The following is a 14,702-nucleotide window of genomic DNA, read 5'->3' as shown; positions in this document are numbered from 1 at the left end:
TAGTACTAATGTTTATTCAAATTTCCAGTTTCTAGGTAATACAAGTATGTGGATGAAGATCAAGCAAATTCCTCTGAACCAAACACTCAAATCAAACCTTCCGCACGTGATCTATTTTGTTTTTAAGAATATGTAAACGCTTGTAGTTCTGTCATGAATATTAGATTAGTAGGGTTATAACTTGAATATTATGATCATGTATGGTCTTAAAATCTTGAAAGTTCTTTTGTAAACTCTAAACTTTTGTACTAAATGCAAATTTTATGTCATTAAACTAGTTATATTAAGCCGGGGTCTTACAACGGCGCTGCCATTACCCACCAGTATCCTGCGCACAAAATGATTAGCAACATATAAAGTTATTACCAAAGCATCATGGTGAGGATCCTGGACAGTATCCCTGTCATCACTATCGAACGTGATCAATTTATCAGTCGTGAGGGTTGACATCCTGGTTGGCTTATCTCCCTTTTCTGCCTTAGCCTCCTTCGCGTGCCATTTTTGCCGCAGAATATGATGTTCCGCAAATGTCGGATCCTCCTGAAATGAAGTTAATTATTTTGGCATCCGTAGGAGGTGATGCTGCTCGTTCAGGATCCTTCTCAGTATCCTGACCCTTATTCTTCTTTCTTCCCAGGAGATCCTTCAGATATCCCTTGCTCAGGAGATAGCTTATTTCTTTCCTTAGAGCAATGCAATCCTCAGTAACATGTCCGAAATCCTCATGGAAGGCACACCATTTGGACTTATCCTTCCAATCAGCTTTTTGTTGATTCTTCCGGGGCCACCTTGCTTTGTCTCCTAAATTCTGCATAGCATACATCAGTTCAGGTATATTTACAGAAAAACAATATTCTGACAACTCAGGATACTCCTAAGAATCCTCGTCTTCAACAACATTCACTTTCTTGCTGTCATTCCTGCCATATGGCTTAGAGCGATATGGTTTGTACGAGGATTCTGATTTTCTGTTGGTTGACTCATAGGTTGTGGATGATTTCATCCTCTCTTGCATCTTTTTGTCATCCTCCAGTTGAAGATATCTTAAAGCCCTTTTTCGAGCTTCATCCAGGTTCCTGCAGGGATTCATTACAAGATCCTGGTAAAATTGAGAATCTTTTTACAATCCCATCTGATCCTGTATAATACCAAGCAAAGTTAGAATGTCATCATTAGAGTCCAAAACAGGAGCAGAACCCTGAACATTCTGAGTGGGAATAACATCCTGAGCCACATGAATTTTGGTTCCTTGTGAAGAGACTTGCATTCTCGGAGGAGGTGGTGGAAGCACCGAACCAATTGTTGCAGAGGTTGTAGCAGTCATGGTAGAAGAGCTCATGTTTGATCTCGAGGCCATTGAAAATAGTGTAGCAAAAAGTTTTGAAAATAGAAAACCAAGTAATGATTTTGCAAAAGCTTTTAGTATAAATAGCACCACTTGCCCCAAGGTGGGCGCCAAATTGTTTTGGTCAAAAATTACCGAAGCAATTAAGTGATCAAATTAGTTAAGTGAAGTAGTGTGCTAAGAATGTGTATCAAAAATATGCTAATTTAGTTGTTTGTAAAAACAGTTTTCAGGATATCGAGCTGTATCTACGATCAAACAATGAGCAAAAAGGTAAAGGGTGACACAGGGTGTACGAGGAAAGCCCTTGATCAATCTAGATCGCCGGCACAAAACTTCGGGAGCTGACAATCGCAGCTACCTTGTTCTTCTTATTACTTCAAATACAAGGATACAGTGCAGGATATGATGCGGATCAACTAAGTGTTATAATCCGATTTGAATACAAGTGTAAGTGTGTTGTGAGTGTTTGCAGCTAGAGAGCAAGAGAGTTCGAGAGATTGTGTGTGTCCTTATCTGATCCGATCAATCCTATTTATAGTAAAATAAAACTAACTAGCCTACAAATCCGGGATATAACGAATGTTCCCTTTGTGAACGTTGTAGTCCACGTCTTCTGGCTTCAACGTTCATATTCCAACAGACTTGCCCGGGTCTTTGGGAGAAGAAGTCCATTTGAACGTTACAGACTTGCACCATTAATCTGCACGTGAATTAATTAGTCACTACCAGGATACTCTATCAGGATGTTACCAATATCCTGATCCGGTATCCTGATCATAACAAAAGAAACATAGTCAAAATATTGTTCAAGATATATATGAGCAGAAAACCACCCATAACAGATACCACTGAAGGGATTCGTGGTACAATAATTTTTTTGAACCCGGTTCATATATATATATATATATATATATATATATATATATATATATATATATATATATATATATATATATATATATATATATATATATATATATATATATATACATATATATATATGTATATATATACTTATATATATTTATTATTACAAAGATTAGTCAAAACACTTTTCACAAATATGTATCCATGCATATTTGTTTGTTAAATAAACTTTAACTATTGATGTGTCTTAGTTTGAATTTTCAAAGTCTTTATTTATAAACTTTGACTTTAATTATATATTTTTTGTGTTATATAAAACTTGATGAAAATTAACCCGATAAAAACACTTGTAAAACACACTCAAATCATATAACTTTCATCAAGTATTATCTAACACAAACAAAATTATTTAAGGTCAAAGTTTATAAATAAAGACTTTGAAGATTCAAAATAGGACACTTTTAATGGGACGAAGGGAGCATATATATATATATATATATATATATATATATATATATATATATATATATATATATATATATATATATATATATATATATAGGAACAAGATCAGGAGAGAAGCCCTCAAAGTGTGAGAACGATTCTCAGCCACAAGATCTCAGTGGTTTGTGGCTGAGATTGATGCGGTGACATTTTTCTAAATAATAGGGACCTTGGAACTTCCAGGAGGGGTAAAATAGGAATATCCAAACAAAGGTGCACATGCCATTTTCCCCCATCATATTTAAACGACAATAACTTTTTTATACGTTATTATTTTTCAAAAAAAATTACACAATAAAACTCAGCATTTTTTATCTTTCCAACGAGTATACTATTGATATACTCTTCGAAAAAAAAATTAACTTGGTTTTATGGCATTTTTCTGAACTGGGTGTTTTATGGCATTTTTGACTAGTTATTTTCATGGCGTTTTTATGAACTAGGTGTTTTTATGGCATTTTGTCACACCCCCAAAATCCACATGCGGAGTACCAACGCTTGGAGGCGTGACTGACCAGGATCTTAGCCACCAATCACGTTGAACTCATGAGTATATCGAAATAAAACTTTCATTTATTAACAATAGTGTTACAACGTTACAATATTTCACAGTTTACAGCGGAAGCATATACTATTCGTTAAATGTTTATAAACGACATATAAAGGCTCTTAGTCTTGTGTTGCGTTTCCATGTATCTCGACCCATGACCACTCCAGCTTCCCAGACAGCAAGTTCCATTGTTATGCACCTAGAGGCCTTAAGGCATGTAACAACAAATCAACAACAAAGTTGAGCGAGTTCACAGGTGGGTGTTCTTTTTAAGTTGCTTACGAAAACATAGTTTGTCTTTAGTTGGCTTAGTTGCCGTGGGGTTTACCCCATTGTTGAAATATGATTAACCAGTTTACCCTGTTTCCCAAACATATCCATAGATGGTGGGGGCTTCCCATGTGAATTACCAGTTACCCTGTTTCCCAAACCTTAACCATAAGAAGTGGGGGGCTTCCCCTGTGAACCACTAGACCATACCATATCGACTACTAACGAAATATAAGTTGTGCCCTGCATCAGTGTCTATCATCACTGACAGTTTGCCATAGTCCATTAGTACACGCCCGTTCGAACGACACGGTGTGAGGTTTGTTAAACCTAATAGCGCTATTAACTAATGACCCGCTCGCCATCGGCCTCGGCGATTAAGTCGATATAAAGAGGAGGGACTTCATGATAGAGTTTTGTCTAGTAAGTTTAAGGTTGTTGTCCTACCCAAGGAGGACGAACGTACGTAGTTCTACTCAAGGAGAATACGCAGGATTTATAGTGGCATCCTACCTAAGGAGGATGGCTGTAGATATCCTACCCAAGGAGGATATGTAGATTCCGTTTTAGTTTATTAACCCATTCCCAACCCTTGGGAATCCCATGCCTTGTAGAAAGTGTGAACTCACCTCGGTTTGCTCGGTTGATTAACTACTTGTTTCCAATTAATCAGTCAAAGCCTATTGTGATTCATGTATACAAAAATCAGTTTCATTCAAAATATCTCTGTATCATTAAAAGTCATAGAGTGTAATCAATCAGAAATCATCACATAGTACATAGAAGTTATACCAACTCATTCAGAACTCATAATTCTCATGCACGACTCATATCAATGCTTAACAGTTAAGTGTGCCATTCAAGAAACCAAGTCATGTTATTTGATAATTCCATATAGTATTAGCAGAAGATACCATCACCTAGTCATTCAATATCTTACATGCAATTTATACAACCATTACAGTTCACTGTTCGTGTAAAGTCCTTCGGAGAAAGGAGCCCTTCAACGAAACCCTATGTGACAAAACCACACTTGTTTCGTCGGGTCAGCAGGTGGTGAAACCCTTCAAGTTTCATTGGCGTCAGAGTTCGACGAAACATAAATGTTTCGTCGTGCCGGAATATGCTAAGTTTCGTCGAGAGTCAAGTTCAGACGGCTATAGTGTGTTTACAGCCCTAATCATCAGATCATCATCATCATCAATGATTATTATACATTCATTACTCAATTAACAGTTTTCGTCTACGCATCTATTCGATCAAATCACAAATTTATTCAATGGTTTAAAGGGACCCAAATCATGCACTACCCTAATTCACATAACATACGATCATGGATTATAATGCAAACCCTACATTCACAGAACTTCATATCATCATTATTATCATCAGTACTCCAACTAGGTTCATGGATTTCATATAGTGGCTGACAACCATACACCTAGTCCTAATACTATTGGGGCGAAACCATCAGTGAGATTACATTTAAATTGGATAGCTGAATTTATCATGCTGATTGCATTTAGTAGGCCAACCACTTTACTTGTTCATCGAGACACACAACTCAAGATCAAAGAAACCAATACATAAAAATCATCACTGTATAATCTAGTAATTTAATAATGAACGATCATCGATTAGGACAATTATTAACAAGAAAATCATGCTGACATCACATATACTCCACATCAACAGTTAACATGAATATAGAATTACTAACCAAAGACTTAATCGGCCAAGATGATGTCTCGAATTGGGAGTTTGTCCATAGCCGTCGCACAAATAGGTGGGGAAGTAGGGTTTGGTTTGCTATACAATAGTTATAAAGCCAAGGGATCACACAAGAGGGCCGCATAATTGGGCCAAAGCCCATTCTCAACGGAATTAATGAAGGCGACGAAAACACGGTGTTTTCGTCGAGTGGGTGTTCGTCGGGTGGGGGTGGGTGTTTTCGTCGAGTGCATGAATGTAAGGTTAGCTTTTACAGTTTATACACCAATCATCTTAAAACCAACATTTTAAAACATAGGCACGCACAACTACAAACATCTCCAGTATATAATATAAACACATATAATTACAAAGCATCTAAGTCACACAAGCATCATCGCAAAACAGGTTACGTGTTTGGAAACTCGAGTTGTTACACGTTTTAACTAGGGCTGGCAAATCGTGTCTTAGCAGGTCTAACAGGTATCTGATAACGCGAACAACAAAAATTTTAAACATGAATATGACTCGTTTAACTACTTTATATCCAATGTCTATAAGGCAGATGTATATTGTGACAACCATCAAATTTGCATGCATCCGTACGTTTATTTAATAATTGATTTATGCTTAATGATTGTGCTACATTACAACCGATGACTTAAACTGCTTTATGATTTCTTTATCATACATACATATGCATCATAATCATACAGTCACTCCATTCATTGCATACAAACTTTAGTGACATACTTGATGCACATAGCACAGTTAGCACACCTAGTGGATAACTCATAAATATACAGACAGTGCCAGTAAAAAGACAGACAGTGTTTTGAGGCCCAGGAACAAGGTATTACACTAGTATGATGTGTAGGGAAGTGAGGACTATAAAACTGCGTCACTAGGTGATAGTGTGAGTGCCGGGAAGTGCCTAAAACACACTTTAAGTGCAGAATTCTGCATTTTCAGCAAAAATTCAGCATCTAATATGCCAGTAAGGTGCCAAAAATATGGCAGAATGGTCCTATATGTTTCCCTAAGTGTCGGGAATTAAAAGTGTTACAAAGATATATATATATATATATATATATATATATATATATATATATATATATATATATATATATATATATATATATATATATATAAGACACTTTACGGTATAATTAAGCACTTTAACAGAACGGTTTCTAACCAAATAACCGGACATTACCAGGGACACCAAATTTTGGCCAAACACATGTAAGTATATACTTGTAAATTAACTAGTATTTACCAACTTCCATCAAAATATTACATCTAACTAACACATGTAAGTATATACTTGGAAATTAACTAGTATTTACCAACTTCCATCAAAATATTACATCTAACCCCCCCCCCAATTACCCATTTTTAGTCACAAGGACCCACCCAAATCACCAACAAATCTCACTAGATCTCATTCTAATATTTTATTTGATATCTTACTTGATCTACTGGCCATAATATTGAGTAACAATCTTACAAGTATGGTGCACTAGATATCTTTATCATTCCTTCACAAGTTCACACTCCATCTCCTCTAACTCTCTCTCTCCCTTCTCGGCTCACTCCATAACCGCCACCACCGCCACCTCAACACCACCATCTTCATCCATTTTCAAGCTTGAGTCAAGTATTAGGAGGTGCCTTGTGAAGGTGGAAACTTGAGGAACTTGAAGGAGCTTCATTACTTGCTTTCATCATCCATTTTCACCATCTTTTTCACTAGAAATCTTCCATAGAATTTGAGCTATTTGTAAGTCCTTGTTTAACCCTTGATTATTTCTATTTTGAGTAGTTAAAAGTTATAGTATGATGAAATTTACAAGAACACTAAAAGAGTTAAACAAGAAACTTGAACATAAAGTTTACATGAAGATGAAATGTTACTAGTAGGATGTTGATATGAATATGTTGCTAATTTCTTAGTGATTCTTGGGTATGTGATGTTAATCACCATATGGAGCTTGTTAAATGATGTTTAGAAACTTGATTTAACAAGACTAGGAAGGTGATTATGTGATACATGAAGTAATCACCTTCTAATTTAAGCATTAACTTGAATGAAATAGATTTCTTGAAATATGAGTGAACAAAGTAAGTTGATGATCATGTAGATCCGAGTTCTACAAAAGACTTTTCTAAATAAACCAAGTTTAAAAATCGATTTTAAAAGATTATGGCTTTTACATACACTTACACCATTTTTGGAAATGAAATAAGTGTAGAAACCTTTTATTTACAAGAAGAGTTCAAAAGATTAATTTTTTTAAAAATTGTTTACAAGTTGTAAACACTAAACTTTTGTAAGAAAATGATTTTTAAAGAAATAATTACGCTTTGAAAGGTAACTAAGTCCACTAAAAGCTTTACCAAGTTACTACGCATTTTCGGAATGTATCAAGTTCATGATTAAGATGTAACGCACATAGTTTTCGCTCTTGATGATGTAAAATTGTTTAAGGATTGATTGTTGATTGATTTTGAAAAGAAAATGATATGCTTAATAGCATGGACACCTCCGTTTTTAGGAGAAACTCTGGCGAAATTTTCTAAAAATCCCAAGACTTAGAAAATTATTTTCTAACAAGTGTTTACAAATGTGTTTAACTTTGTTTTTCCGAAGTAAACTTCGCCATAAGTTTTGTTACAAAATTTCAAAGTGTCGGAGGTGGGTTTTCGTAAGTAAAAGCGGACAAATATATATCTAGAATATATATTCTATACTAAAACGCTTGTGTGAATAATTGTTTGATTTGTGAACTACTTATATTATTTTAGGGCAAAATAATGTTACTTAGCGAAATACCATCACAATTATAACTCCAGAATAATACCAAAAATTACAAGGAATAAATATTTAAGTTACACGCTCGTTATTGTGGAACCAAACGCTAAAACATAACTTACGAAATATTCCGAAAGACGTCAATACACTATATTTTTGGTAAATACTATTTTGGAAAACGAAAGAAGTAAAAATATGATTTTTGTACATATTACCAGGTATATCATATTTTCGACAAGGAGAAAATATATTATTTTTGGGAAATAAAAATATACTTTCTTAGCATATTATAAGATATATGATTTTGGGAAAATATATATGTTTTCTGGACGATACATTATTTATGGGACAAAATGAGTTATCATATATTATCTAAAAGTGGGACTTGAAAATATATTGTTTCGGAAAAATATAATTGGGAATACATTGGCATATTTATATTTGGAATACTACACCGGAATACGACGCCAATACATGGCAAGTTTCTCGAACATAAAAATATGAATACACAAGTATGAGATACTTCCATCCTTGGGAAGGAAATACGAATAACAATACTTGAGAAGTATTATTACAAAAATATTGAAGACACTTTAAAACGTAACTCAAAGGCACTAATCAATACTAGGACAAGGCACGAACCGTTCGTCTAATAGACCATAGTACGCATGTAGGTAGTCGTGCGTTCTAGAGGGAGCTTCGAGTTACATTGGATACGAAGACACAAAACAGTGAGTTCATGTCCCCCTTTTCTCTTAACTATTTTCAGTTTTATACTTCGGGGGTGAAATACATGTTACAATTATTACAGACATTTTATACATGGTATCGTTAGCTTAAGGAGGGTTACTACTTAGATCATGTGAGTGGGTAGGCGGATACTTAAGGCCATTAATCCTCGTTGTAGGACCGAGGGACATGAGTGATAGATCTATTTAGGTGTAGCGAGCCCCACTCCTGAGTCCGCTGAGTGGACAATGTGGTGACTATGTCTTACAGCCGGAAGCTCGATGCGAAATCTGCTAGGTTTGAGTTTTCCTACATCACTTCACACATATAAATGGCCTTGCAAACCATTGGTGATCTCTTTTTCCTTATTGCTACATACCAGGGACTTACTTATATACTTACAACGTTTCAAAGGTTTATACATACACACAAACGAACACATGAACTCGCTAAACTTTTGTTGATGTTTTTCAAAGTACATGTATTTCAGGGAATCTGTAAAGAGGATCTGGTGGGCGTTGGAAGTTTTTATGCTGCGTTAAGAATAAAGAAGTCATCCATGGTCTTTGAGTTTGGTCAGTGTGTCTTATTCCTGGACGAGACACGTCTTCCAAACCTTGGTGTTATGCATTAACTTTTTGACAAGTCTTTAATGAACTCAAAATCAATTTGTAAGATTTGTAAAGCTGGAATCTGAAGTCGACGTTTTAAAATGATTTTGTTATGTTTTACACTTATGTAATGGATGGCAAATCTATGGTTTATCATATAGTTGATGTTATGATTGTTCCTGTGGTATTAAGAAGTCACACCAAATAAACCACGCTTCCGCAAAAGTCAGGGTGTGACATATATTTTATGCACCTAGAAGGAGAAATAATGGATCCTAACTTTCAAATTTTGATTATTTTTAAAAACGTAAAAAATCACATGGTGTACTTTTCTGTTATCGTGTCTTAGCAGGTTAAATACAGGTTACCTATTGCCATCCCTAGTTTTAACTAGTTATTTTATGGCGTTTTTTCTGAACTGAGTGTTTTATGGCGTTTTCAACTGAGTTTTTTCATTGTGTTTTCTGAAGTGGGTGTTTTATGGCGTTTTTACAGTACAAATTATGATTTTTCTGAGCTCAAAAGATATTAATTTAGGCAGTTAGACAAAAAAAAATGTTTTTTGAGCTATATGGCTCAAAAAATGTTTTTTTTTTTTTTGAGCTATTGTAAATTATAGCTAAAAAATAGTTTTTTTTTGGCGTAGCGTTTTAAGTGGGATCTTATGGCGTTTTTTGAGCTACATGGCTAAAAAAATGGTTTTTTTGAGCTGTTGTAAATTATAGCTAAAAAAATGGTTTTTTTGAGCTGTTGTAAATTATAGCTCAAAAAAATAGTTTTTTTTTTTTTTTTTTTTTTGTTATGGCGTTTTAATGGGAGCTATTTGAGCTGTTGTAAATTATAGCTTAAAAATAGCTTTTTCTGGAGTGGCGTTTTAACTGTAGTTTATGGCTTTTTTTTTGAGCTGTTGTAAATTATAGCTAAAAAAATAGTTTTTTTTTTGTTATGGCGTTTTATTTGAACACCCAGTTAGTTCACGTGAGTGAGTTTTTTGACAATATTACCCCTTAGTGTAATTTAACATCAATGCCACATGTCATCACCAAAATTGTTCTCACCGTTCTCACACTTTTCACCGTTCTCTCTAAATCCTGACCCTATACACACACACACACACACACACACACACATTTTTAAGCAACGGAAGCATAGGTAACAATATATAAATAATATGAACACTTTTATAACAAGGAGTATTCTCAATGGAACAAGATCACCGACATGCAAACACGAAATAAAAACACAAACCATAGGGGGTTTAGATATACCTTCGGTTAGTAAATAACCGGTTGAGACATCGAGGTTCAACAAACAGGTGTTAGTTACACGAACTAACGAAACGCGGGTATAGGCCTGTGTAGCGGCGACGGTGGCCGGCTGTAGGTCCAGGTTTCGGGACTGAAACCGTGATTTTATGTTTATGTTCAAAGATGGAAGAGATAAGAGAGATGATAACAAACAAACTTTGTATTAATCCGGTAGTAAACATTACAAGTCGGCCCGATTACATGATAACCGAACTAATACCAAAGAAGTATACATCCAGGGAGAAATCAAGTGGTGATTTCTCCCGGTGAGGACTCAAACCTCCATTCACTCTCTAGCACACACTTGTGCTCTCACTCTTATGTTTTACAAGACAAGGTGTTGGTATTTATACCAAACACAGGTTGCACAGTCGAAGGATCAAGCTGACTGGTCGACAGATCATCTGTCGACCATCCAGCTTTCGAAAGACACATACATACCTCGAAGGATCACATATCCTTCGAGGTCCATCCTTCGATGGATATCTTTCGAGCTCATCGAAGGATACACAATCCTTCGATGCCTTATCCTTCGACACCAACATTAACAACCATAACTTGTCTTGCAACAACACACGGTCAACCGAATAACCCTCTCGTTTGACCACTTCAAACGAGCGGGTCTATACACGTTCGATAGACCGTTTCACTAACTATTACAAATTCAGCGTAAAATAATAACTAATCTATTCGACAAGCATCGGACACAAAATCTGCATCAACAAATTCCCCCTTGTCCGTTGCTGTCGAATGCTGAACATGCAACTGCAATCGATCTTCAGTCAAGTATTCATCTTCTCTGTGTTAACCAATTCCCCCTTGACCGATGATCCAGGTAAGTAGTATCTTGATGCTCCTTGTATAATGTTTCCCCCTTAAAGTACGCGTATCCGTGTTGAGTGTTGTGCAATTTCCTCAAAGGACTCAATTGACCGATCTTCCGCTGATCTTCCAATACTCCAACCGGCATTTGATAAGGGTTCCATTCTTTAAAAGCTGCATCAAGTCTTGATCTTCAAGCATACTACATTGATAGAGATTTCTGGTGAACTGTCTTCTGTAAACCGTCTTTGTGAAATCGACCAAGTAATGCACTTTAATCTTCAGCATCAACACTCAGGAAAGTCAGCTTGACCAAGTGTATCCCTTGCAAGCTCAACCAAACGGCACGCTTAGTTGAACTACATCCAGATCTCATTGTCTCGCCTTTGTGAAGTCGACCACGTAATGCACTACGGATCTTCAGCATCAGTACCCAGGAAGTCAGCTTGACCAAGTACATCGTTTGCAAACTCAACGAATTGAGTTACCCCCAGATCCCTGTAAAATCCCAAAGAAACATCAAACCCAAAACTGAATCCTGCAGGTCTTCAGCCTTGAATTATCAACTTCCATAAAGATTCCCCAGGTCTTCAGTAAACAGCGCTTTGAAACAACTGTCGACTTTAGATACCTGTATGTTTCCGTGCAAAACCCTTCACGCTGGCTGGAGAATTAATTAAAATCCTCAAATATGTGTCTGTGCAAAACATTCCACGCAGAACCCCCTTGTCTCACCAGAAAATCACAAACTCTACCACCTGTGATTGCGTTTAGAGATTTACCGAAGAAATTCAACAAATGAAAATTTTATCCCCCCATTTCTTTGGTAAAATCTCTAAACCTTAACAGATTCTTTCCACTTCAAAGAAACTGTCGTCAAATGTTCACCAATTCCCTCCACTGAGCGGAACTGTCATCAATCTTCATTGAATATTCTCGGTTCCGAAAATTCACGAACATGACTTTCTTCTTTGCATAATCTAGTTGAATAAGAGCGTCCCCTGGTACCCCGTAGGATCTGAATTGTATCCCTCCAAAGAATTTGTGAACTCGTTAGGACCGATATTGACATTCTAGGTTCATTCATTCGTTACCAAATGCGAGAATATGACAATAAACAAAAAGATTTCTTCGTTGCATATTCTAGTTGATAAAGAAATTTCGCCTAGTACCCCGTAGGATCCGACTTGTATCCCTCCAAAGACTTTGTGAACTCGTTAGGATCGGTATAGACGTTCCAGGTTCATACGTTCGTCTTCAAATGCGAGAATATGACAATAAACAAAATCCTTTCGAACATTTCCGAATAACCGGTAACAATCATAAATACTGATGTGCGGAAGCGAACATACCGTGTTGTTTTTGGCCCATAATAGTCGCGTTACCATTTTTGTCATTGCATCGGTAACCGTGACTACCCCACATTTTCAAACATCAAGTCTTCATCATCTCTTGTGTTCATCATGCTGCATCACCCCGCGTGTTCCCAAAGCCCGTACGAATTTTGATGTTGAAACTTTGAAGCCCGGTTTGAATAATCCTTGCGAACACCCGACCCGACTCCAAGTGAATTAAATGATTAACCCCAACAAACTGTCTGAGCTCATAAAATTCCACAACATCTGGATCCTTCGAAACATCTGCATCAAACGAAAGATAAACACCAAGACAGCTTCGAAAGATGATCTTTCGAAGTCTTTCGAGCACATGTCACATATCTTTCGAGCATCTTTCGAGCACATGTCACAGATCTTTTTGAACACCTTTCGAAGGTCATTCAATATTGATTAACCAGAACAAATCCAATACAAACTAAAACCCTATACACAAAGTTAACCTCAGTTCCATATAGGTTCAGGGTATTTCGATTCTATTACATCCAAAACATCTTTTACTTCAAAAACACAAATGGATTTAACAGGAGCTTGTGAATCGGATCTTCACTTGCATCCACTCTTTCTGACCCAGTCGCACAACTTCTTAAGCTTCTTGTCTCCTTCAACAGCTCTCGTTGCCTAGCAATCCTGAACACGAGTGGTACGGAATTAAGAATGTTACAACATGTGTCTTCAAGGCGGACGGTTGGAGGCACGCGATAACACCCATGAAAGAAAGGATGTTGGAGCGCTGGCTGTGGGCCTTTCACAAGGACACCATGAAAGAAGTGAAGCAATAAGATTAACCGCATCAGAGCTTGCAGTCGGCAATAGTTCAGAAAACCGCACACCAGGGAAATCAGGAAACCGATAACATATGTTTCTAGCAAGATCAAGTCCCGAGAACCATGTACTTTCAGTTGGGGTGCCTAGCACTCGGCAGATTTTATACATTACATCTGATTCAGAAGAACCTTGAAACAATGGTTGGTTGGTAAATAACTCAGCCATGATTGCACCAGCTGCCCACATATCAACCGAAGAATTGTAATATGGCGCACGTAGAAAGACCTCCGGGGCATGATACCACAACGTTGTAACATTATGCGTATATGGCGGTTTACCATTCATCTCGCGTGCCATACCAAGATCACTGATCTTTACCAGATTGTTAGATACAAGAAGGTTCTCCGGTTTGAGATCACGGTGAAAGTATCCTTTGTGGTGCATGTGTGCAAGTCCTTGAAAGATTTGGAAACACAAGTTCCTGATTTCTGTTTCGGAGAAAGGTTTCATTCTTGCAGCCGTAAACTTGTAGAGATCGCATTCCATGCATTCGAATATCAAGAACAATGTGTTGTTTTCTCGTATGATCTCCTTGAGTTTTACGATATTCGGATGATTGGCCATCTTGATGAGTGATTTGACTTCCCTCAGGTTCATGCACTCTTCCGCTGTGTGATATTCTTCGATGAGTTTCTTGATCGCAACAAGTTCACCAGTTTGCTTATTCATGGCTTTCCACACAACTCCATAAGCCCCACGTCCAATTTCCATGATTCTATCGTATTTCTCCATAGCCTACAGATTGTAGTACAGTGAGTTTTGAAGCAATTTATTTAGTAGTATGGTGAATATGAAATTAGGGTGTGTTACTTATTTATACGAATTTTATTGTGTACAGAATGTCGGTGTTTATAAAATAAGTTCTATTATTTGTAACTGAAAATTATTACTGTTTAATATAAGTTCTCTAAATACGTGATAAGTATATCTACAAAATTCAAATTTAC

At 36.5% G+C, this 14,702-nt stretch overlaps 1 pseudogene; it reads right to left on the bottom strand.

Annotated features, from left to right (window-relative positions):
* Positions 1-13,311: 13,311 nt before the first annotated feature.
* Positions 13,312-14,487, bottom strand: LOC110905560 (annotated as a pseudogene).
* Between the last annotated feature and the right edge of the window lie 215 nt (positions 14,488-14,702).

Source organism: Helianthus annuus, chromosome 14 (assembly GCF_002127325.2).
Source record: "Helianthus annuus cultivar XRQ/B chromosome 14, HanXRQr2.0-SUNRISE, whole genome shotgun sequence".
In the NCBI taxonomy this organism is placed as follows: Eukaryota; Viridiplantae; Streptophyta; class Magnoliopsida; order Asterales; family Asteraceae; genus Helianthus; species Helianthus annuus.
This window is presented reverse-complemented; position numbering and strand designations above follow the sequence as displayed.